The 26,035-nt window shown below is 44.9% G+C and overlaps 1 long non-coding RNA gene across 1 annotated transcript; it reads right to left on the bottom strand.

Annotated features, from left to right (window-relative positions):
* Positions 1–384: 384 nt before the first annotated feature.
* Positions 385–13,977, bottom strand: LOC113929680. Its single transcript, XR_003522289.2, has 3 exons — positions 13,851–13,977; positions 12,509–12,743; positions 385–2,332 (listed from the first exon to the last, which is right to left on the bottom strand). It is a non-coding gene; the product is annotated as an uncharacterized LOC113929680 (long non-coding RNA).
* Between the last annotated feature and the right edge of the window lie 12,058 nt (positions 13,978–26,035).

Here is a 26,035-nt window from a genome sequence, read left to right as displayed (position 1 = left end):
ACTTTTACATCAACGTGGATGGGACTGGAGGAGATTATGCTAAGGGAAATAAGTCAAGCAGAGAAAGTCAATTATCATATGGTTTCACTTATTTGTGGCACATAAGGAATAGCAAGGAGGACCATAGTGGAAGGGAAACCTGAAGGGGGGGGAAATCGGAGGGAGAGATGAACCATGAGAGACTCTGAGAAACAAGCTGAGGGTTCTAGAGGGGAGGGGGTGGGGGGATGGGCTAGCCTGGTGATGGGTATTAAGGAGGGCACGTACTGCGTGGAGCACTGGGTGTTAATAGCAAATAATGAATCATGGAACACTACATCAAAAACTAATGATGTACTGTGTGGTGACTAACATAACACAATAAAATTAAATTAAATTTAAAAAAATGAATAGCACTTATGGACCTGAGACTCTGCTTACCTTGATGCAAACAACTTTTCCTCAGTGACACTTCTAGTCACTTGTGGTCTCACAGCGGGACCCAACAAGCTTTCACAAACAGGTCTGAGATATCAAGGGAAGAGTCCAGGCCATCAGCCCAAAGTGGAACCACCAAATTCAAAAGTTTTCCAAGAATGAATTCCAATTACACCCCAAAACGTACTCTTAAAGGGAGATAATGATCTATAGTCCTATGAAAATTACAAATTTATTTCCACAGCTGAGACCCATACATTTCTTAGAATTGTTTCCAGGCCTGTCATTTTGAAGATGTGGGCATATACTGAGACTCCTTCCTGCACAACACTTAGATATTGGTCAGAAGCAAGACCACGCAGCTCAGGAATGCAGCATTTGCTCCCAAGCAACTTGAAAGCTGGAGTAAGTGTGTAGGTCAACCAGACTGGAGCATGCTAGGGACAGAGTAGATCCAGATATTTAAAAAAAAGAACTAAATATAGAAGGCAATTTCCCATTCCAATAATTATTTAATTTTGGATGAAGGTTATTAATATAAAATGTGAAATTTCTGAAATTTTAAAATTAAGTAAAGAAATGGCCCCAATTCCAGGAATTGTATTATGGATGGGTGATCAGCTGGATACTTTTTAAAAAGGTTCTCTGCTCACAAGCCATATGAGACTCCATGATTCCTGCAGACACAGAGGGTGGAGCATTTGCAGGAATCAGAGAGGTTATTGGGCTGACTTTTCCATTCCTCTCCTCCTTGGCTAGAGTGAATGTTTGGTAATTTGCAAAATAAATAGCACAACATTTCTGAGTACTTCATTCTGCGCTGACAGATATACAAATGTGGAGAGCATTAGGGAGGCATCCAGCATTTTCAATAATGCATGCTCTCCATCACTTAATTATTTTGAAAACATCTGTTGAAGAAAAAGATGCTCTAGAGGGGAATTAAAAAGTCAAGTGCATCAGTTGCTATGTTAGCCTTGTTTCACTCTCTAAAGAGACCCAGAGACCAAAAGGGTGCAGAACCCAGGGCACCAGGTAAGACAGAGAAGACACCAGCCCTGGCATTGCCCATCCTGTGCTGGATCCATGGGCCCTGGTTGGAAATGACACCCAGGATGGGTTGAAAGAGGTCAGCACTATGGACTACTGTGTGTGCCCACAGCTGGCTTTAACCATGGCGAGACCTCTCCTGGAAGGGCCAGGGCTGTCCAGGGTTGTGACACAGGACTTGCACAGTGTAGGTGATGAGGGTGCAGTGTAGGTGCAGAAGGGGACTTGTCCAAGAAGCTCAGAGGCAGGAGGGAGGTGGCTTAGCAATGGGGGTCATGCTTTCCTGCAGTCACGCAGAGCTGCTGCAATAGGGTTTTCTGTGGTAAGGGCAGCCCAAATGTTCACTAGCAGTAGCTGAGCATCAGGGAAAAGAGAAAATGGGGGCTAATTGCCTCATCTGAAAAATCAAGACCATTGTAAACTGTGCCAAACGCTGCCTGCGCCAATGTTTGTATATTGGTGACTTAGGTTCCGAGCCAGACGCCATCAGAAATCTCCACAAAGGGAGAGGGGCAGTTTAGATGCAGATTCATACTGTTCCCTCTCGCCGGCTCTTTATTGGTCATCCAGATGATCTTCCTATAACTTCCCCTGACATGCCGTGTTCGAATTCCTCCTTAGGCACGGACGATACAAAGAAAAACTTCAGCGCATTCCTGTCCAAGCCCCTGCTGTAGGCTGGAACGTGCTCTGGGTCCCGGCACGTGGGTCGCTGTGTGGGACGGGGCTCGAGGATGGGGCCGGCCGCGCTCCTGAGTGTCCTGTCTCTGGACACCCTTGTGTCCACTCCCCGGGGCCCAGCTCATTCTCCACTGCTCCGCATTCCGTCAGAAAGTTTCTTTATATTTGCTTCAATGTAGCCTTTCTGGAGTGAGAGATAAATAAACACACTAGAGAGGGAGATTGAGCGGTGGGAGGGAGGGGATGAACAGACCCAGCGCCAAGCTGTGCAGGTAGAACCGCGAGGATACCGGCCGTCGCCTTCAGACAGCTTCGGACTTTCGCTTAGTACTTACTCTGTGCACTTTCCCTGATTTTGCAGACGCAAACGCCCCGCCCACTGGGAGTGCCAGCTTTGGCCTCCACCACATTTCCCCCCGTGGGATGTATGCAGCAAGCAGATCTGGTGTCATTGTTTGTCCCCTTAATAAAGCTTCAGAAATTTCACACCCTCCCTTGGTAACTTGCTCAAATAACAAATATCTCCTAACACTGGCAACTTCCTTTTTTATATTTGATTTAAATGTCTCATGCGTTGGCTCATTTTTGTTTTATTAGGATTCAATGAAAGAAATGTAGTTTTTAAAAATATTTGGGGGTTGGGGTGCCTGGGTGGTTCTGTCAGTTAAGCGTCTGACTCTTGATTTCGGCTCAGGTCATGATCTCAGGGTCCTGGGATCAAGCTCCCAGTCAGGCTCCCTGCTCAGTGTGGAGTCTGCTTTTCCCTCTGCCTCTGCCCCTCCCCTTGCTCATGCTCTCTCTCTCTCATATAAATAAATAAAATCTTTTAAAAAATATTTGGGGGCAATGAAACTTATTTTTTAAAAAGCCCAAAATTATATTTCATAGTCTCCTCTTTTAAAAACTATTATTTAATGTTGATCTTTATAGCGTCTACTACAGTAACAAATTTACCCACATTAGGAAATTGGTATCCCAGAAAATATTTGTTGCTCCATTACAGACCTCATTCACACCAATGATTAATTAAAACATGGGCCAATAAACAGGCTGTGATTAAGTAAATGGTACAGCACTGAAAACAGTCACAGTGTAGTTTTACAAAGAATGTGGTTTTCTGTTTTCCATGTCTTTAAAATTCTGGGCTGGGGAACAGACAACTGGCAGGTGATCACTGCTGGATGTGAGCAAGCTCACTGCACCAAACCTTAGACCAGACCCTGGGGAAGAAGGCCCAGGGGCTGCAAAACCGCCATCACCCTTCTTGGCCCCCAAAGGGGATGGTCCACCAGAAGGACACATGGGCCTGTTTGTCTTTTCTAAAGGTGTCTTAAGTAGACAGATTATTTGAGGGGAAAAAAGAGGGCTGGAAATATCGGTTAAAGTAATTAGAAGTTAATTGGAAATTTGAAAATTCAATGTTACAGAACTCTTAAATATCTGGGTGAATTTCTTCACATTCTAAAGGGAAAAAACTGTGTGTAATATATTTATATATAAATATAATAGAATTCAGTAGTTATGAGGTGCATTGGACGACCATGCAGTACCACATATCACTTATGAATTAATATTTAATGTGATATTTGCATGATATTTGACATATATGTAAAAATGTCCATTAAACATGTAAGAATTAGGGTATTTTTCATTTGGGTATTTGAAAATTAACTTATTTTAATAAATCCATAAAAATTAAATAATTCTAAATCTTCATAGTATCAAAGGAAGGACATATATTTCATTTTAAAGTCTGAACAAAAACTGTCCGAGGTGGTCTGGGTCACGTGAAGCATGTGAGGAGGGCGTGTGCATTGGGAGTGGCTGGGAGCAGACTCCGTCCTGGGCTCCCGTCAGGGGCTGCGTGGGGCTGAGCCTGCACCATCGCCGCGCATGGAGCAGAGCCTGTCTACGGGGGGAGCCAGAGACTATGGAAGGATGTGCAGAACTCTGTAACAGTGCTGTCCCTGCTTCGGGGGCTGGCAGAGCAGGGCACATAAGTGACCCCCAAATGGAGACCCCAGCAGACCCCGGTATCAAGTGTGGAGAAAAGGAGAGTGCAAGGGACAAAGACCAAAGAAAAATCAGAGAAAGACAGTGAAAAGCTTCCTGGAAGAAATTAAGATACACAGACCTTCACTGAAGGGGACTAAAGACAGACCAACACGTGGTGAGTATTAGAAGGAAGTTGGGTGAGTATTAGAAGGAAGTTGAGTATTAGAAGGAAGTTGACGTCACTCGCTGGACATACCACAGGAGAAATGCTAGCTTTTCGAGGTTCCATCAGAGACATGTGTGTGCATGTCTATGCATGAGTGTGCACACCTGTGTGTGTGTGTGTGTGTGTGTGTGTGTGTGTGGTTGCTGGTTTGGGCAGCCCCATCTGAAATCAGAGAGGGAGAGCCAATGTGGAAACCAGAAGTGACACAGGACAGCAAACAGCCACAGTGGAACAGGACTGTCTTTCTACGTCTGTCCAGAGTCTCCGTGTGTAGACAAAATTTGTTTTGTCAGAACACAATGAAAAAGTGGCACAATTAAATTAAGCATACATTTCTTTTGTTTTCCAGTGTAAATCAACGTTTTCAGCCCATCAGATTTCTTTGCAGAGACGTATTTACATCCGTTCTTTCTTGGAGCTCTGATAAAGTTGGAAAATAAAATAGACATGAGATTATGAGACAGAAGGATCAAAAGGGCATGACACCTCACCAGGGAAGTCAAGCCAGTTTTGGGAGATGGGACATGGGACCGACCTAGCAGGACAGAAAGCATGGCGTCAAAGCCTGGGAAGCAAAGCCGACTGGCCTGCCAACTGCAGAAGGAGACCGAGCCTCCAAGAAGAGTCGAACTCAGAGGTAAAGTTAGGGAGAAGGCTGGGAATCCTTAGACTTTACAAGGGAAGGTGATCAGATGCTCTCCTGCTCCCCACAGAGAAGGGCCTGCCCTGCCCCCAAACACACAGACTGGCAGGAACAGGGAGCCCCACTCCGTGGAGGGGTCACCAGGAAGGGCTGTGGTCCCTGGGACACTTGCACCACTGAGGATGTGGTGAGGGGTCTTTTGGAAAAGAAGAGCCACTTGGGAGGTGTCCCAACCCCTTCTCCAGGCTCCAAGCATACTGATAGAGATTGGGAAAGTGACCAACCCAAGCAGGGAATGCTGCGCTCCTCATGGTTCTGACTGCATTTCTTTCAGCTGGAACAATAACTTACAGACATATTAATTCAATTATTTCCAAATCATCCCCAAGTTTCAAATGTGAAAGCAAACTTTAAAAATGTTTTCAAGTATTCGGTCCTGGTAGCACCTTGCTCACTTTTTCCTCCTGAAGCTCCTGATTTGTTTCTGACAAGAGGCTGAGATGTGGATCCAGAACAGAGCATCTGACCTAGAGAAAGTGGGGGAGTGCAGGGTGTGGTAGGCAATGTGAAGAGCTCCTTGGGGATAGACCTGGCTGGGGGATGCCCCCCCAGACAGCAGTGGCAGGATGGAGCCTTCTCTTCTGTAAACAGGACTGCCCGTAGCCTGATGTGCCCCTCCACCAAGAGGACTTCTCTAGCTCCAACTAAAGTTTGGGCACAGGTAAGTGATAAGTAGAAGAAAATTATGGAGCCCAGGATGAAAACAAACAAACAAACAAACAAACAAAACCCTAAAAGTCTGTACAAAGAAAGGAAACCACAGAGTACTTTGTGTGACGTCAATGTGTGTGCATGTGCTGGGTTGGGGGACAAGTGTACTAAGCCCTTATCTTTCACAATAGAGAGAAAGTCAACACAGTTTCTAGTTCTAAAGAATCAGAAAGCAGTGGTATAAGTGCAATATTTAAAAAACATAAAGTTGAATGCTAGGGGAAATAGTTAAAAGAATCAAGAGCTGATTCTTTTACCCAATGTAACAGGAGTTGGGGTTCGGGGTAGAGATGGGTTGGGCAGAAGAATGTTTGCAAAGTTCACCTTGCAGCATAATCTGACATTTGAAACTGCATGCATTAATTTGATTTTAAGTCAGCAGGAGATGAGCCATGGTGGGGTGGCTGGTGGCGGGTGCTGTTCCCCCGGATTCCGTCTCCACACCCATACACACCCAGCAGCATGGCAACTGCATGGCAGGCAGCCCTGCTATCTGCTTTCTAAATGCAGTGCCCTCGCTGCTTCTGTGATGAACCAATGACTGATGTCTTCTAACTACCTAGACCCCCTGGGTGGATGGAAAACAGTGTCCATCATTTATCCAGTGATCTCCTGGTGCTTTGTCAGCAAGATACAGCAGAGGAGTGAATGAAATTTGTTGCCAACAAGACCCAAAAGAAGGGAAAGAGCTCTATGGATGGAGTTGGTGGTTTCCAGTTTAGGGGTTCTGTATGAATGTAAAGGCTCATGGACAAAGGGGAAATGACAGAGCTGCTGTGCTGTCTTAGGCACCTTGTGTGACCAGCTGCCAAGATGCCCAGAGACATCTACTTTCCACATTCGATGAACAGCTGGAACCATGGGTGCTCTGTGTCTTCCAGTCAGCCGTGCTATAGGATTTCCTAGAGTTGTCTGTCATACCTGATCATGCCATCATAATAACAAAACTTGCCAAATGTTGTTTAAAAGATAAAGCATGAATTTGGATAAAAAGTGAGTTGTTGCTTCTCTGGAGCCTAAGTTCAATGTGATCAGTAACGGTGAGCAGATTTAACAAATTCTTGGCCTTTTTGAAGAAAGTGGGATGGGAAACTGTCCAGGAACTTTGGGTTTGGTATGCAGGAAAGATACAAAGAAGTGTGGGCAGTAACCTCGGAGGGGGCCCTCAAGCCAATTGCTCAACAATGTCCAGATTAACTCAGGTTGAAGTGCGGCTGGTGAATCAGGGCAGGTACACAATACAGACACAAAGATTCTAATGGTGTTCTCTGCTTATCCTGAGAAAGAAGCAGTTGAATCAGCTGGCCCTTGCTATCTTTGTTCATTGATGAAACACTTATTTTCACAGAAACTCTTACTGAAAGGAAACTAGTTATTTTGTTGTAGTGAAAAAAATGAAAGTGTTCCTAAGCTAAAACGTCTTCTCCTTAGGGGGCTACACATGTTTAAAAATGGCGTACAACCAAGGACACATCAGTCTTTCCCAGAAACGTTCTTCACTTACCTAACTTCTAAAGAGTGTTTTCCTAAGTTAATCGTTGGAATACAAGAGTAGGAAAATAAGGAACAAAGAAGATTGCGTAGTTACAGATGTCAAACCCCGCTATAATGGGATTAGTATAAAGGTGATTGAGTCCTTATCTGAAAACGTATTTGAATCAATTGATATGAATTTTCTTCAGAGTAAGACTGAGATCTATAAGGAATAAACTGAGGGGATCATTCCAAAGACTATCCTTTGCAAAATATTGCTATCTGGATTATAATTCTGTGCCATTGCATACTGTACTATTGACACTGATAGTTTTAATTGCTCATTTTAATATATGCCAAGCAATGCTCTTAATGTTTTATATTCATCTTACTGAATCCTTGCAACAACTCCATAAAGCAGATAATATTAGAATCCCAATTTTATAGGTGAGAATCTGGGAGTGCATAAGTAACGTGATCAGATGATAAACATTGTAAGTGTTGGGGTTAGGATTCAAATATGAGAACTCTCCTTTTTAACCTCCCAGTCTGACTTTAAGATGTGAGGGCAGTTCCAAATGCCTAGCCAAGATCCCTTCTCAGGAATCCTTTAAAAAGAGCTACAAATTTTAAGTACTCAATGCTTTCCTGAAATTATTCTTGCTTGATCTGCCTACTTCTCCCTAAAGATGTCTTCCAAAAGCTGGGGAAGTGTATATGAGCTGTATGTAGGGGAAACACAGAAATACATGTTTGAAGTATATTCAAACATGTATATTTGGCTTTGCTTTATTTTCAGACTGACTATTTATTCACTTATTTTCTTTATATCTATGTAATTTTTATTTTTTTTTAATTTTTATATCTGTATTATCTATCTGTCTATCATCATCATCATTATCATCTGGTATCTATTTTTCTATCTACCTATCTCCCCCTTGCCATCTATACCTGTATTTTATATTATCTATCTATCTATCATCTATCTATCTATCTATCTATCTATCTATCTATCTATCTATCTATCTCTATCTATCATAATCTATCTTTATTTGGGTTGGCTTGGTGTTGGAGATAGAGGGATGAACAAAAGAAACATGGGGCTTAAATTTCTCATGGGGCTTAAATTCTAATAAAAAAGTACTAAACACAATTATAAGAATAAAATGTTGTGTGTGGTTATAATATGGTAATATCCATGAGGAAAGTTTGTAGGCTCCTAGGAGAATGTGCAGCAAGTAGATACATTATTGTCTGGGAAAAGAGGTTTCAGAAAAATGCTTCTCTGTTCTGCATTTATGAGGACTTAGTAGTTATGTTAGCCCACCTTTCCTTCTGCAGATGACTGAAAAAGCTGGATAAAAATCCAACCAACAACAACAAAAACAACAACAACAACAACAACATCAAAAACCAGGCTGAATAAAGGTTTTGGAAGCTACCAGGAAAGCTAGGTTTACAGGGGCAGAGTCCCTTGACAAGAGGAACACAACATGAAGTGAGACTGGCATTGAGCATGACTTTTCCTCAAGACATTTGCAGATTCCAACGTGGCCTGGGCTCAGAATCAGGAAAGATGGGTAGCGCTCCCAACAATCTTGACAGGCAAAGTTGGGGATCAGGTTTTTTTTTTTCCCTAAGATTTTATTTATTTGTCAGAGAGAGAAAGAGAGGGCACAAGCGGGGTGGGGGGCAGGCAGAGGGAGAAGCAGGATCCCGCTGAGCAAGGAACCCGATGTGGGACTAATCCCAGGACCCTGGGATCATGACCTGAGCCGAAGGCAGACACTTAACTGACTGAGCCACCCAGGCGTCCCTAGGGATCAGTTTTTGCCTTATATGTTGCACCACATAGCTGTTGTTAGGTGCATATAGGTTTGTAATTATTAAATTCTCTTGGAATATTGGCCCTTTTATCATGAGAAAAGGAGCCTCAGTGTTTCTAATGATGCTCTTGGACAGAAGTCCCTTTTGTCTGATATTAGTAGAGACAGTCTGGCTTTCTTGTGCTAAAAGTTGACATGTTTGTTTTTTTTCTTTTTTCTAATTTTTTGCTTTAGTCTGCTTACGTCCTAGTACTTAAAGCACATCTCTGATACAGTATATTTGGCTTTGCTTTATTTTCAGACTGACAATCTCTGCCTTTATTGAAGGGTTTAGTTCATTTATATTTAATGTAATTGTGGATATGGCTCCATTTAGGCCTGCCATTTTGTTATTTGTTTTTTTATTTGTCTCATCTGTCTTTGTCCCTCTGTCCCTTTTTTCTACCCTTCGTTAGTGTTAAGCAAATATTTTTTAGTTTCAGTGGTGGCCATGAAAATATAGCCCCCAGGTCTCTAAGTTTAGAGAGGTAATAGACTAACTGCTCCAGTTGGTGAACATGAGTCCATCATTGTGTCTGTGCCTGGGCCGCGCTTCTGACAGCTGGTTCCCAATCAGCAAGTGTGGCTAGCCCACTCCTGCCAGACAAAGGACTTCTCTGCTCTGTGACTTTTGCCTGAGGACTCCCCATTGTTCTTGTCACAATTTCATTAGGTTTACGTTACAGAATAAGACTTTTTACTTATCCTTTCTTCCTTCCCCCTCTCTTCTGCATCATGGTCTGGCAACTCTCCCAGCCCCATATTCCTTCCCAGGCATTTTCTCCCAAAACTCTCTGAGATGTCTAATCCCATCTTGGTGTTTGCTTCTTGGAGGAATCAAACTAATAGAACATCGTATTTCAATTCCTTTACTGGCTTCCTCACTGTATCTCTTTGCATTCATTTTTAGTCATTGCTTTAGAGATTACAATATGCATTTTAAGTTAATACCATCTGCTTAGAGTTAATTACTGCAGGTAAAATGAGGAAGCAAAACATTAGGTGATACATGGACAAGACTACAATTTAGCAAGAGAAAAGACAGGGAGGAAAAACATTTCAGGGAAATATTGGAACATACAAAATTGCCTAAGATAGAAAAGAACTTGGAGCAGAGTGGACAAGAAGAGTGGCCTAAGGGACTGGAGATGAAATAAAATACTGAAACTAGCATGTAGGGAGTACTTAAAATGTGCCCCCCACCGTGCCCCACCCAATTTCATCTCCACAGGAACTGTACAAGGAAGGAGCATCTAGTATTTCCATTTTGCAGATAAACAGAGGCTGGCTCACATTCTCATGGTCGCACAGTGAGAGCTAGGGTTGAAGCCCCAGTCCCACCCTAGTGATAAGGGGCTGCTAATCAAGGTTCAGGCCTCCAAGGGCCAGGGGCTGCTTTAGGAAAGGTGGGTGAGACCTCATATCGAGGGATGCGCTGCTCGCTGATACCTTTGTGACAAGGGCCCCAAGTCCTGGGCTTGGCCCTCCATCACCTGCCCTATCAGCTCTGATTGAAACCTAAGGGCTGAGGCTGGAAGAGGAAGAGGAAGAGTCATGGATACATTCCTGAGATGCACAGCTCACCATAGTTGTGGGGTCCTACAGAAGCATCTGGAGCCAAAGGCTGGTGGTAAAGGAATGTGTGCATGCTGACAACCCCCTTTGCAGCTCTGGGCACCCTTTGGACCCAGCAGAGGTGCATTCAGCCACCAATTTGGAGACTGGTGCAGGGGCTCAGGGCGCTGGCTTGACATCCTTCAGCTCACCATGAATCGCAGCACTAACTAGTCAACATGCCAATGGGCCTGATTTATGTGTTTAAAATGAATAACCTTGGCCTTCAAGCAGACAGCAGACCCTAGAAAGATGAGGAAGTTGCCTCCTAAAATTGCTGTGGCCTCTTCCTTTAACTTGGGAATGTGGTACCCTGCACCTGTCCTTTAACTTAGGAATGTGGTATGGCACACCTATGTAGCACTGGTGTCACCAAATACAAGGACCTGTGTAGCAGCTGCCCCCATGTGTGCCTTGGTACAGAATGCCATCCATAGCGGATTGGCAAAGGGGAGGGCCATGGGCTAAAATGTCCAACAGGCTTGGAAAACATACATCAGCAACTCAAAAAACTCAACCATTTTGCCTTTAGAATTATTTGTTTAAAGTATTCTTGCATATAGGTCTCAACAGTACAAGTAAAATCAAAAGTTTTCAGAAGGAAAGGATAGCTTAGTATGAACATGTTGGTTATTTGAGCGCTAAATTTAAAAATCTCATTCCTAGCCCTGCAGATCAGCCCCACCCTGTCTCCCATACCCTAACTAGGGAATATTTGGTAATTTTAAATAACACAGGTTCACCAAAATTAAAACAAAGTGACAGTTGTTGCAAATCATGGTTACTCACAATTTTTATGTGTGTGTTACTACCGGGATTCCCTGAAGAGTGATGAGGAAAAGGGGGATGTCCTGTGGCATGGATCACTGTCCCTCATTGGCCCAGCACATTCCACGCCCTTCTTGCCTGTGCCAAGCTTTCTGTCTCTTGCAGAAATGGCCCACTTCTTTCATCTCTCTTAATCAGGGTCCAGTCCAGGCTTTGGTATGTGGTAGATGTTGAATACATGTTTCCTGAATGAATGAATGAATGAATGAATGAATGAATGAATGAATGAGTAAGTGAATGAATGAATCCTCCTGTTAGGGAATTTGGAGACCAGCAGGGAGGTAAGCAATCCATTCAAATAGCTACTTTACCAAAGAGAAGACGCTAAGTGCTAAGGAAGTGCTAGAAGCACGGTGGGCATTTCGAGCCGGTGGAGAGGATCAAGGGGTGCCCCCTGGAGGAGGTGGCCATGCGGCTGGTTGGGGAAGAATGGGTGGTATTGAGATGTGGGGAGAGTGGGAAGAACTTCCCAATGCACAGCAAGTGCCAACACAGCCAACCAGGGCAGTCAGCCAGTCCTGGGCAAAGGAAGGTAAAGCGTGTGTGCCTGTGTGGGTGTGTGCCGTGTGGGTCCGCGCACATGTGCGTTGCACGGTGTGGGTGTGGGCACACGTGTGTAATGTATGGGGATGTCAGTGGTGGTGTTGGGAGCGAGATAGCAGGACGGCAATAGGGAGAAAGAACATCTCACTGACAACAGTCCTCACACGTTCAGTCGCTTCCTCGGATGCTAGAGCACATCTCAGAAACAAGATCTGGAGCAGTGCGTTGGCCACCGTCCCCTTTCATGAACTCTCCAAAGATCCAGACCACATGTACCATGTCCAGCATGAGCTGGGGAGGGGACGACACACAAGTGCAGACAGGATGAGAGGAAGGTGGCTGGGGAGACGGAGGTGGCATCGACGCATCAAAGGGGCCGCCTCTCAACACACCTGCTCTCACCTGGGAAGTGGGGTCCGGGTCCTCATGCACAGCATCTCCCCATCCTGTCTCCAGTGGCTGTGGTTGCCACCACACGCTGAAAGCCAGGGACGTCACTCTCCCTTCATTGGAAAAATAATTACGCACATCTTGGCTAAAATCCCGGCGAGCTGCCCAGAGACAGCTCTTTAATTAGAGCACAAGCTCTGATTCCAGGAGAGGAAGAGTCATGGATACATTCCTGAGATGGAGTCACCTGGAATCGTGATGGAAAACAGAAATGCCTGAAATTTTGTCTTATTGCCAAACTCAGAAAGACTGTAATTCTAACTTTCTGCAGTAATAAAAGCATATCTTCAGCTATTAATAAGTTTCATCAGGACGTGACTTTGGAATTTAAATAAATGAATTGTTTTGGCACCATATTCAGGTCCCTAAGTCATGTCCCGCTCGCGGCCACTTTACCTAGCAAGCAGCAGTCACACCTCACACAAAGGCACATGCATGCACCTTCCATGTGTGCACACACCACAGGCACACGCCCGTTCTTCATGTGCACGTTCTGCTGTTCTTCACGGAGAACTCCGTCCACGTCCAGTTCCACAGGGACCCTGTGATCCACACATGTGCTCCTGGGTCCTCCCTTCCCTGCCATGTGGAAGCCCAGCCACACCAAGAGCCCTGCCTCGTTCACCTTGCGTCTCCTGCTCAGAATGTTATGGAAGGCACGGACTCTGGCCAAGCCCAGGAGACCGCATGCTTCGGGCTGCTGGCAGGTGCAGAGGCCCCCACTCTGTCCCAGGTGGGCAGCTCCTATCTGCAGAAGGCACTTGGAAGTGTTGACTGAGGGAGCCAGACAGCGGCCACATTCCTTGCTCCCCCAAGGGCACTGGGACTCTGCAACTCCAGAGCTTCCTGGGAGGCCGGACGGAGCCCCTAAATTCTCCCCTTGCCACTGACATATTTTCTACCTCCCTGGCAACACAGTCAGTGCAAACAGACCTTCGGCAAAGCAGTGTCACATTTACAAGGGCCCCCCACCCCGCCCGCCCGCCCTCTCATCTGCCTGCCTCATTTCTGGAAGCCATGATGCTCAATAATTCAGGAGGAGCAAGAATCAGCATATCTTACAGCATATTTGATGTGCCAACAAACAGACTGCAGACTGTTTCATTTCAATTAGCCCCTTTGTTGCCAACAAAAGCCGGACAAACACCCTGAGTGCGGGCCAGGCCCACGGCGCTTGGACCAGCACTGGGTTTCTTTATTTCCTGCTCCTTATGGGGCGCTCCGCGGCCGGCCACCCCGCGCCCCCCTTCCCTCCTTGGCTTCATCTGCCATTGTTCTCTCTGTATCGTCTTACCTGGGATCAAGTGACTTTTCCCCAGCCCAGGACTCAGGGCTCTGCTCGGTTTCCAGACCTCTTCTGATCTCCAGGGCTAATTGGCTCAGGTGTAAACCAAGCCAGTGGGGCCGCGACTTTGAAGCGGTGGCGGTGTGCAGGGCTCGGGCAACATCCCTGTCTGTGCGTCAAATACCAGCTGGCCGGGCCTGCTGCTCAGCCGCAGAATCAACACGAGGGAGCGCGCCGTATCGCAGGGCCCGAGTCCACGCTGGAACTTTACTGCAAGCTCTTCATTAATTTTGCTGTTCGGGCCTGGAATGCAATCGCACCCGTTTCTAACAAGGGGGTTGTCTCTTGCCAGAGCGTGCGGGAGGCGTGGGGGGACACCAGCTGTTCCTTCTTCATGTACAGAGCCACCCCACGCTTTCATCAATAATGCAGTTTCACTTTAAAGGGGGCTCATTTTGTAAGGTGCAGGGGAGGCCCCCGCCCGCGCCTGCGGTCTGCTTGTCCAGCATCCACAGTTACGGGAAGATCAGCCCGCCGCACAGGGACGCGTTGTCTGACGCCACTTTGTCGTGCCCTCTGATAGGGCGCACCCGCCACGGGGCCCACACCTTGGTCCGCGGTCTGGTTTTCAATGCCTGTGTGGGAAGAGACCCGAAGCAAGGAAATGCAGCTGACTCTTTGTGCCCAGATCCTCTTCATTTTTAATATCCAAACCTACTGTGTGTGAACAATACACAGAATAAGGTCCTTTCTAGAGGTGCCTGGCCACCGGAAGAGTCCACAGAACCTTGCTCGCATCCCGGCCCCTCTGCTCCCCTTGGCCTCCAGTCTGCGGGCGCACACAGCTCCTCCAGGCTAAGCGGGCAGCTCCGTCCAACAGTGCTCGTTGCATCAGTCGTTTTGAGAATGAAGAGGTGTTGCTGTAACTACAGGATGCGATGCAGCCCAGGACGCACACTTCAAAGTTCCGCAGGCAGTACAACACGGGGCTTCAGTGGACGTTGCATGAGATGTAGCAAAAACCCAGGCCCCTGGAATGTAAGTGCGGTCAGGGACGTTTGATGGGTGTGTTAATCTGCTCGGCGCCACAGACGGGTGGCTCCAGCAACATTCATTCTCTTGCAGACCTGGGGGATGGGCATCAACGATCAAGGTGTCTGCAGGGCTGGTTTCTGCTGAGGCTCATCTCCTTGCCTGTGTCCTCCCTGTGTCCTCACGCATGGCCATCCCCATGTGTGTCTGTGTCCTGATGTACCCTTGCTATGAGGACACCAGTCCTACTGGATCAGGGCCACTCCTAACAGCCTCGTTTTACCTTAATCTCCTCTTAAAAGGCCTCTCTGCAAACACAGTGACATTCTGAGGTCCTGGGGGTTAGGACTTCAATGTATGCATTTTGAGGGACACAATTTAGCTCAGAACATGGGGAAGTTTGCAAAGCACTGAGCTGGATAGAAGACTCCTGGCTGTGATGTAGCTGTTGGCACTGTCCACAAACAGAGGCAGGACTCGCACACACAGGACCAGAGGCTGGGCTCCGTGACCCTGAGATGCCGGGTATCCCCGAGAAAGGGGCGGTTCTCCATCTCGGTGGTGTCTCTCCACCAGCCCACGCCCCTGGACTCCACCTAATGTCTCCAACAGAAAGACTGTTGAAAATAAGTGACATATTTCCCTGCAATCCCTGTGGCACTTCAGAAGGTCAGGTTTTCAACTGCTCAGACATTAGCGGGTTCTCTGGCAGCTGGGATTTTGATCTGTGTTCACATTTCCCCATCCCTTCCTTAAATGTAGATGATGCACAAAACAACAAATCCAGCCTGAGTTGTAGCATTCCCCAATTGGAGGGGTGTGAATACTCCCAGCACAGCAAGTTTCAAGCTGATGAGACATCACCGAGCATGGAATTAGACGCACACAGCCCCCATTCCTCTGTATTTCCATCGTGTGGATGAGAGAGACACCAGGAACCTCAAAGAAAGGCAGTAAGATAATTAGGAAGTGGTGGGTTTTGAATGTTTACTATCAATATATGGAATCTAATCCCCTTAGCTATACATCAATATCATTTAATCTTTAATAATGGCTGTTTTCAAAACCAGTTTCCCAGATTTCTGGAATTTGGACCTTGGCTTCTGTGGGTTCTTGTGCATCATCTGAGTAGGTTCTACCCCCACACCCCACGACACCTAGTGCGCCCCTTCCTCACCTTCAGTCCTCTGCTCTTCATGAGTGTTATGGTCTGTGAGGGCAGGACTGGGCCTTCAGCCCCCAGCCCCAAGCACCCAGCAAGGGTCTGGCGCACAGCAGGTCCACTGAGGACATGCGCCCAGGGTTGCACACTCAGGTGACCATACCTCTCATGATCTGGGGAGAAGCACTGGTCAGTTTGCAGGTAGAAAAGTCGCCCAGGGAAGGACCAATGCCCAGGTCAGCCTATCGTGTAAGAGAAGGGGTCAGTGTTCTCAAAGGCAGAGGCCCTGGGCAGGTACTGCGGAGGCTTAGCTGTCCACACTGCCTTGTAGACCTTGCTGGAAGCTACTGTCCATTCTTGAAGGTTTGTTTCCATGAGAAAAACATTTCCTAGAATTTGGTACAAATCAAGGAAATTACTGCATCTCCAAACATAGGATATTTGATAGTTCCAAGAACTAGGGTCTACACCATGAAAGCCATTATTAATATAATACTAAATATAAAAATAGTACTATAAATGTAACTACACTATACATAATCATAATAATAATGTAAAAAACCTTGCTTAGGATGCAGGTGAATGAAGACCAAATGGGGTCTCTGTATTCTTTGTCTTCCTAACGGGGATCAGTTCATTTTTGTCTTTAAAACGACTCTTAATCTTGCAAGGATGAAGCAAGTGACCCAATCATGTAATGGACAACTCTAGAAAAATGCATTCCAGCAATATGTCTCACCACATGTGTGGTCAGAGGATGAGATTGTATTTTCAGGATCGGCCAACGTTCTTATAGTCAGATGTTGTTTTGTGGTTCTAGCTGCTACAGGGCATCAGGCTTGCCCACAGGGGTTGTTAAACACGGAGTGCTGGGCACCAGCTTCTGTCTTCAGGGTCTGTAACCCACAGGTGGGACCGAGAATTTGCACCTCCCTCAGGTTCCAGGTGAGGCCGATGTTGCAGGTGCAGGGACCCCACCGGAGACCCTGCTGGGGGACACACACGCTGCTCGATTCACAGGCACATTTTAAATATGTCGACACAAGTTCATTGCTGTTGATTTCCAAGAATAAAGTCAAGATATTCACCAGTAAACTGTATATGTGATATTATATATACTTCAAACATAAACCCAAATAGTTCAGTTTTAAAAGTTTGTAGACACCTAAGATAGGTATCAATTTTCATAACTCCAAGATACAAGATACAATTTATTCTGCAGAAAGCACACTTCTGCTCAATTATTTCTGGGAGCAAAATGTTGTATGTGTGCCTGAGAAAATGTTTTTAGAATTCACTTTAATAAGATAAAACTGCTGAAGTCGGCATGGATCTAGCTTAATTTTATAATTTTCTTCTGTAGCTCTTATTACAAATTATTCACTTGGATATTAAGAAAAAAAATTTGTCTCTCCTTAAGTGATGCATTTTAAGTGTAGATCAGGTTCTTGTGGTGGCTGTGACCCATGCATTTCCCCTTGACGTGCATAAATTCCTCTCACTTGGTCATTTGAATACAGAACTCATTTAAATTCTTGAAGCCACATCCTGAGCCTGCAAACTTTCCAGAGATGCTTTGAAGAATCACACCTTACGCACTCTGACATTTCCAGGGAAACTATGTACTGTGGTCTCTGCAAAATGGTATAACTATCTGGCCCCTGGTTTTTAATTATTACTGAGTGAAGAAGCATGGGGAGGGAGGAACTCCTGTAACCACCTGACTTCACCCCGAAGCTCAGCTAATTAGTGAATCTCAGCTAACTGACCGCTCCCGACACAGTGGAGACGGGTTTGGGAGAACACATGCAGACGAAAAGGAAAAGAAAAATTAAAGCCCCACCTCAAATCTGATATCATCCTGCCTGGATCTGCCGGGTGGTGCAGGGTTTAAACAAAGACGTCTAGGTGTACAAGAGTTTATTTAAATTAAAGAAAACGAGTTTCCCATTGAAAATAGCATTTAAAAAGGTTACGGCGCCTTTGAGGTTTTTCCAGATAACTGTTAGAATCTGGCAATGGTGCGTTCTTCTAGGCTTTCCTAGCCGGTCACCTACGCAGACTGGAGCCGTGGTAGGAGTGCTGGGAATCGGCAGCAGAGTCCGGGGAGCATCAGGCCAGCTCACCTGCTCTGCAAGTCCGTCAGAACCGGCGTGAACTCAGTGAGATCTGACAGATGCTGAGTGTGTCACAGAATGACTGCCCCGCAGCATCGTGAGTGGAGGCAGGAGCTGGCTCGAGGTTGGCCTGACCAACACATCCATGCTCCCTTGCTCACTCCTCCACCTGCAGTCTTAGAAAACGGAGAGAAGCAGAAATGCAGGATGAGTAATAATGTGGCACCAGACATGGAACACGGCATTTGCTGGAGTGCTGAATAACCACAGCAATCTGTCCACTTCACAGACAGGGAAAACGAGGCAGTGAAGTCAAGGTGCATGTATAGTCAGATCATTTAATCACAAGTGTATTAGAAAACCTGCCAGTCACCTTCCTGCCTCAAAATGGAAACCGTTTGAGGATGTGACTCTGGAGACACCCACTCTTGGATACAGTGGGGACAGTGCATCCTATTTCTCTGGGGTTCATAAGCACGACCTCAGGGACACCACATCTATTCCCAGGTCTCTGCCTCTCCAAGAGCTCTGGAGCCCTTTTCACACACACACACACACACACACTAGTCTGTTCTGGTCATTGGCTGATTTGTTTGTTTGTGTATTTATTTATGCTCATGTTTATGAACATTACCTTGAGATGCTGTAAATGAACTGAAGACAAGGACTGCTTTTTTCATAACGTTGCACAAAGGAGTTCACCAAGAGTTTGTTAAATACACAAAGGAAGGAAGTTGTAGAGATACCTGTATACAAAGTCCACAGCACAGATGCTGGGCGAAAAAGAGAGTCACACTCCGTCGGGGTGCCAGATGACCTTCCTGGGCTTCTGTGCAAGAGAAGAGCTGCTTGAGCTGCGTCCACGGGGGTCTGCTTCTCTACATACCACTAGGACATCATTATAACGCCACATACGACTCACCTGGCCCAACTACTCCTGAGGACACGGTTATAATGAACCTCCCTGTGTGATTTTGCAAGGATTATTTTTTAATAAGCTTAGAGTTCATTACAGACATTATCCCGCAAATTCTCCAAGCACCCAGAGAAGTATTTTAATGTATTTATTCTTCTTTTCCAAGTCCCAGCCACAGAGGAGAGCTTTGCCTGAGAGGAGAGGTCACCCTTTGCAGACTGGTGCATAATTATATTCCCAGTTAATTTAACCCAAGTGATGATCTGGGCGACCCATGCCTGAAACATGATTTTTCTGGGTATCACTTTTTTTGGTCTGAGTTTTCACGAATTTCTCACACTTCCCATCTTATTTTTTATGTGTATATAGCACATCAGTAATTCTTGATTTAATGCTTTGCTGCTTGCAAGGAGTTTAAATATCAGTTATCCTTACATTGCATTAATGCATTAATATTTTGCTGAAAACATACTTCCTGATTGTCTTTTCCCCATCTTCTGTCCTTGGCTTCTCATTTTCCTGTCCTCTTCATGACATCTCCCCTACCTTTTCTCTGCCAGCACCCTCATCTCTTGCATCAAGCTGGTCTACTGGTCCTCATGCTTACTGCACTGTGAGTCAGTCACCAAGAACAAGGATCTGCTTAGGAAGAAGCACCATCTACAGACTAGCTTGAGGTCGAAACTGCAGCACCACTTGCATGCCCTGTGTGAGCCCACAGCCCCTATTAGCACATGACTACACAGACTCCCCATGAGTAGGGAATGCTTCTGCTCTCTACATGGACTAACGCATTTAACGCCCACAGCCATTCTGCAAGGCAGGTGCTACCATTAACTCCACTTATGCAAGAAACAGATGCAAAGAGACTAAGTCCCCAAGGAGAATATCCAAAAGCTGAGGAGAAGGAGTCAAAACAAAAGGAGTCCAGGCTGACCTAAGAATCTTTGCTGACTCCAGGAATCAGAAGACATGAGTTTTTCCGCATGGCCAAGGTCTGGTTTGAGCAGTGGAGAGTAGACTAAGGCTCCATGTCCAGCCGAGTCTGTCCGTGGGAGGCTGCAGAACTCAGAGGTCGTGTTTGGCTTCACAAAACAGGAACCACACCACTGAGGTTTTGGTGGATAAGGCTTGCTTCTGTCTTGTAACAACAAGTATAGAGGTCATCGGTCCAGAGCCGGGAGGGTTTCTAGACTATTCCGTGGAAGACTTGGACATCATTTCTCTCTACATATGTTCACAAGATAAGCCTATCTCTCTGGGTCAAGGAAATGACAGCTTCCCAGGAGTTTCTATGAGGTAGAATACTATGCATATGTCATTGGCCAGAAGTTTGTCACATTAACCATCCTTATTTGAAATGGAGCCAGGAAATGTCATTTTTTAGTTATGTGTTAATACACGCCCAGGATTAAATTCTTTAAGTAGGGAAGAAGAGAAAATCAACATTGAATGGGCAAATACTAGTATCTGCCACAGGCGGGATGAGAATGAAATCATAAGTCTAGGAGGGAAAATAATGTAAGTTAAGAATATGTATCCTTATTGTACTTTCCAGAGTGGCATTTCAAATCCGAACTGTTTGTAATGTATAAGAAATCCAAACCAATATATTGAATTAAAGAGATACTAGGTTGATATTCATCCTCGGCAAATGACAGAAGCAAATAAAAATCTCTTTAGGAAAAGGTACTTGCAACCCAAGCACTTCAGAATTCTCTAGATTAAGATAAATCAGTACATGGGGCGCCTGGGTGGCTCGGTCAGTTAAGCAGCTGCCTTCAGCTCAGGTCCTGATCCCGGGGTCCTGGGCTCGAGCACCAGGTTGGGCCCCTGCTCTGCGCAGAGTCTGCTTGTCTCTCTCCCTCTGTCCCTTTCCCCACTCATGCTCTCTCTCTCTCTCAAATAAACAAATAAAATCTTTTAAAAAAGAGTTAAATCAGTACAAGTTACAATTTAAAAATATAACACACACACAAATTCAACATGAACAAAAATCAGCAGAAAAAATAGTAAAGGACTTCATAGGTTTGAATATTCATATACATAATATAAAACAGCTATTTTACAAATGTTTAGAGAAGTAATCACTTTTTAAAAGGAAGAAAAAACAAGAACCTATTTGGAAAAGTACCCAAAAGACCCCTACTGGAACTAAAAATAATGTTACCATTGAAGTGAAAAAAAAATAAATTTAGTGGATGCTCACAGAATTAGACACAGCTGAAGGTGAAGTAGGTACCTGGAAGGCAGTTGTGAAAGACATTGCCCAAGAGAGAAAGTGATAGAAAACCTAACAGAAGACATGAATGTGACATGAGTGGGTCTAACACATCTGCTTGGACTTCCAGAAGGTGACAGAAAGCAGGACAGAATGATATTGACAAAATATTTTCCGGACTTTACATGATAAGGAGGGGGGCTGCAGTCTGGGGACCCCCATGTTTTCAGTTCATCACCTGACTAGGAAAGACTGGCCGTCCTGGCTCCAGCCCGATGGCTCTGTTTTCCCTGGCTGTCACCACTGTCCCTCACAAGTGCTTGGAAGGAAGTGCACAGTCCCCCCCACAACTCCCGAGATCCCCCAGGCTGGCCCTGCCCCTGTGCCCACCTGTCCTTCTTCCCCTACTCTTCCCGGGGCTGTGCCCTCCATCTGAGCTCCCTCCTCCCCCTTCCCCTGCTCTCAGAGAGGGGTCCCTAGCTCCTTGTTTCACCCCAAGCAGAATGGCACCTCCTCTGTCCTGCCCTCAGGATCTGCTGGAAGAAGCAGTAAGTGGCCTGCATCATGAAACTCATTTTTGTAACAAACAGGGGTTCAGAGGGGGCGGGGATTGGTTAGCCCGGTGATGGGTATTAAGGAGGGCACGTACTGCATGGAGCCCTGGGTGTTATATGCAAACAATGAATCATGGAACAGTACATCAAAAACTAATTATATACTGTAGGATGACTAACATAACATAATAAAAAAATAAAATTTTCCAGAGTTGATAAAATATTTACTCTCTTTACAGCAAAAGCCCAACAAGATAAATAAAACAGAATTCTAACCACCGAGATGTACTAGGAAAATAGTAGAATCTTGAAGACAAATAACAGGATTTTTTTAAAAAATCCAAAGACAAAAGAAAACAATGAATCCAAAGTTGGCTTTCTAACAGATCAACTAAGTTGACAGAAGTTTAGCTGGATGAAGCAAGAAAAGACAGAGAAGACACAAATTACCAAAGTCAGGAATAAAAAGGGGACATTTCTACTGACTTTTACTTATTTTTTTTGCATTTTATTTTTTTATTTTCATTTTTAAATTTTATTATGTTATGTTAATCTCCATACATTACATCATTAGTTTGGGATGTAGCGTTCCATGATTCATTGTTTGCGTATAACACCCAGTGCTCCACGCAGTACGTGCCCTCCTTAATACCCATCACCAGGCTAACACACCCCCCCTTCCCTCCAAAACCCTGTTTGTTTCTCAGAGTCCATAGTCTCTCATGGTTCATCTCTCCTTTTAGAACTGAAAAGGGGGCACCTGGGTGGCTTGGTCAGTTAGGCGTCAGACTCTTGATTTAGTCTCAGGTCACGATCTGAGGGCCGTGGGATCCCCGTGTCGGGCTCTGTGCTCAGTGTGGAGTCTGCTTGTCCCTCTCCCTCTGCTCCTCCCCCTGACTCTCTCTCTCAAATAAATAAATAAACAGGGGCGCCTGGATGGCTCAGTTGGTTAAGCATCTGCCAGCAGCCCAGGTCATGACCCCAGGGCTCTGGGATCGAGTCCTGCAGTGGGATCCCGGCTCAGCAGGGAGTCTACTTCTCCCTCTCTCTGCCACTACCCCTGCTTGTGCTCTCTCTCTCACATAAATAAATAAAATCTCGAATAAATAAATAAACAAAATCTTTCAAAAAAGAATTTAAAGCATACAGGAGAATATTATGAACATTTTACATTAATAGTCTAGACAGCTTAGATGAAAGTAGAAAATTCCCAGAATGACAGAAATTACTAAAACTGACTCAAAGAAATAGACAATTTGGACAGATCTATAACAACGAGAGAAGTTAAATTAACCATTAAAATACAATATTTTGATTAAAAAAGTGAAAGCCCAAGTGAATTTATGCATCAGTTTTATAAAATATTGAAAGAAGAAATGAATTCTGTTCAAATGCTTTCAGAGAAAGGATAGAACACTCACCCTCATGAATCAGTGTTTACCATATACTAAAATCATACCAACACATGGCAAAAAACAAACTGTAGACCAATATCCCAAATGTCTATAGATTCAACAATTCTTAACATAGTATTATCAGGTTAAATCCAACAACATAGTCCAAGTGGGAATTATCCTAGGAATTCTCAGTTGGTTTAAATCCAAACATCATCTTAAGTGTTCTCAACACACACACAAAGGTAATTATGTGAGGTGAAGGATACATTAATGAGCTTGGTGGTGTTAATTATTACACAAGAGATACTTAATCAAAACACCACACTGTGCTATGTGCTATGTTCATAGCAGCGATGTCCACAAGAGCCAAACTGTGGAAGGAGTAGACATGTCCTTCAACAGACGAATGAATGAAGAAGATGTGGTCCATATATACAATGGAAGATTACTCAGCCATCAGAAAGGTGGGAAACTGAATGGGAAGAAATAAGAGAAGGAGACAAACCATAAGAGACTGGACTCGGGGAAATAAACTGGGGTCACAGAAGGGAGGGGGTGGGAGGGTGTGGTAACAGCGTGATGGGTACTAAGCAGGGCACGTGTGCGGATGAGCACTGGGTGTTACACGTAACTAATGAATCACTGAACACTACATCAACACTACTGGTGTACTATATGTTGGCTAACTGAACATAATCAAAAATTTACTAGTTTACTAGTAGGAGGGATAAGCTTGAGAGAGGCAGCTATGAAAACTGTCCAGCTAACATCATTCATGGTTGTGAACCAAAGGTTTTCCCACTAAGATCAGAAAAAAAATGCAAAGATGTCTATTGCCATCACTTCCATTCAATATTGTGTTAGTTATTCTGGTCACTACAATAAGGTAATAAAAACAAATTAAAGGCATAGAGTTGGAAAGGATGACATTTGTGTGCCTTTATTCATGGATAACATGATGTTGTATGAAGACAATTCTAAGAAATGTACAAGACAAGCAAACAGCTAGAAAACTAAACGGGTTTAGAGAGGTTGCCTTATACAAGGGCAATATGTAAAAATCCGTTGTATTTCTATATACCAACAGCGAACACGCCAAACATGAGATAAAGAAAACAATTCCATTCACAATAGTTCCACAAAGAGTAAAACACATTGCAATACATTTTAAAACAACAGCAATATAAAGTTCTGGACCTGTATACTAAAAACTGCAGCGTTCTGCACAGAGAAATTAAAGAAGTCTCACATAAATGGAGAGATATCCAATTTTCACGGATTGGAAAAGTCAGTATTGCTGAGATGGCCATTCTCCGTGATGTGCCCTGCAGCAAAACACAATTCCTGTTGAATCTCAGCAGGATGCTTTTGTTGAAATTAAGAAGCCAGCTAAAGTCAGAAATGCAAATATCCAGAACAACTCTGAAAAAGAATCACCAAGTGGGAGGCTTACACTGCCTGATGGCAGAACTTACTATGAAGCTAAGGGAGTCGAGGCAGCATGATCAATCCTAGCCCAAACAACCGACCTTAAATTACAGAACTTCTACAAGAGAAGTTTTGGGACCTTGGAATTTGCAAATACTTCTTAGATACAATATGAAAGGTGTGATCCATAAATGAGAACAGGTCTTCATAAGATGGAATGTCTCTGCTCCTCAGAAAGCATCATTAGATACACAGAAAGACAAACCACAAAGTGGGGGGAAATGTTTGCCGATTGCATGTCCAATAAAGTACTTGAATCCAGAGTATTAAAAGGATGCCTCTACTCCAACAGTAGGAAAAACAAGCCAAATAAAAAATAGGAAAAAGAGATGTTTCATCAAAGAAGATGAATGGGTAACTAATAGGTGCTTCAGTTGTTCTTCATCCCATCGCTGTGTGGCCCTCACCCAACACTTCACGTCGACACAGTATGTATTTACTACGTATGCTTGAATTCAAATCTCTGTGTGGTGGTTAGTTTTATGTGTCAATTGGGCCATGGGGTGCCCAGATATTTAAGCATTATTCTGGGTGTTTCTGGATGAGATTAACATTTGAATTGGAGGCTGAGTAAGGCAGATGGTCCTCCCCAGTGTGGGCAGGCCTCACTCAATCTGGTGAAGGCTTAACTAAAATAAAAAGGCTGAGTAAGAGAGAATTCTTTCCCTCTCCTTTTCTCTGTCCCTTCACCCACCTGTCTCCCTCCCTCCACCCTTCTCTGACTGTCATAGAGCTGGGACACTGGTCTTCCCCTGCCTCTGGACATGGATTCAGGTTGGAACTTCCACCCTTGGCCCTCCTGGCTCTCAGGCGTTCAGACTCAAAGACTACACTGACGGCTTTCCTGGGTCTCCAGAAGGATCCACAGAGTGTGAGACATTCCTGGCTGCAAATCTATCTATCCATCCATCCTTTGTGTGCTCTGGAGAGTGCTGACTAAGAAAGTCTGAAATGCCATCGACCCCTTGAGCAAACATTCTTTAAGAGGACTGACATGTGGTCCTTGTGTGTAGATGCAGCTGCCATCACTGGGCAGTGTGACCCTGAGCACGTGGTTCATTCTGCTGGAGTCCGCAGCAAGAAGAAACACACACACACCTCTGTCCATCTACACCCTGTGTCACCGGACAGTCATTGGCATTAGTCCAACAGTCCATTCGTAGATTTCCATCGCCTCTCAGGCTCTGCAATGTGGCATGAACAGGAGGCAAAGATGTCAATGCCTCTCTGGTGTGGGCAGCCCACTCCCCACCAGTACAGAGAAGGTCTCAGTCAATCCCTCCGACTTCAGGTGGGTGATTTCATGC

This window comes from Zalophus californianus, chromosome 5 (genome assembly GCF_009762305.2).
Source record: "Zalophus californianus isolate mZalCal1 chromosome 5, mZalCal1.pri.v2, whole genome shotgun sequence".
Lineage (NCBI taxonomy): Eukaryota > Metazoa > Chordata > Mammalia > Carnivora > Otariidae > Zalophus > Zalophus californianus.
This window is presented reverse-complemented; position numbering and strand designations above follow the sequence as displayed.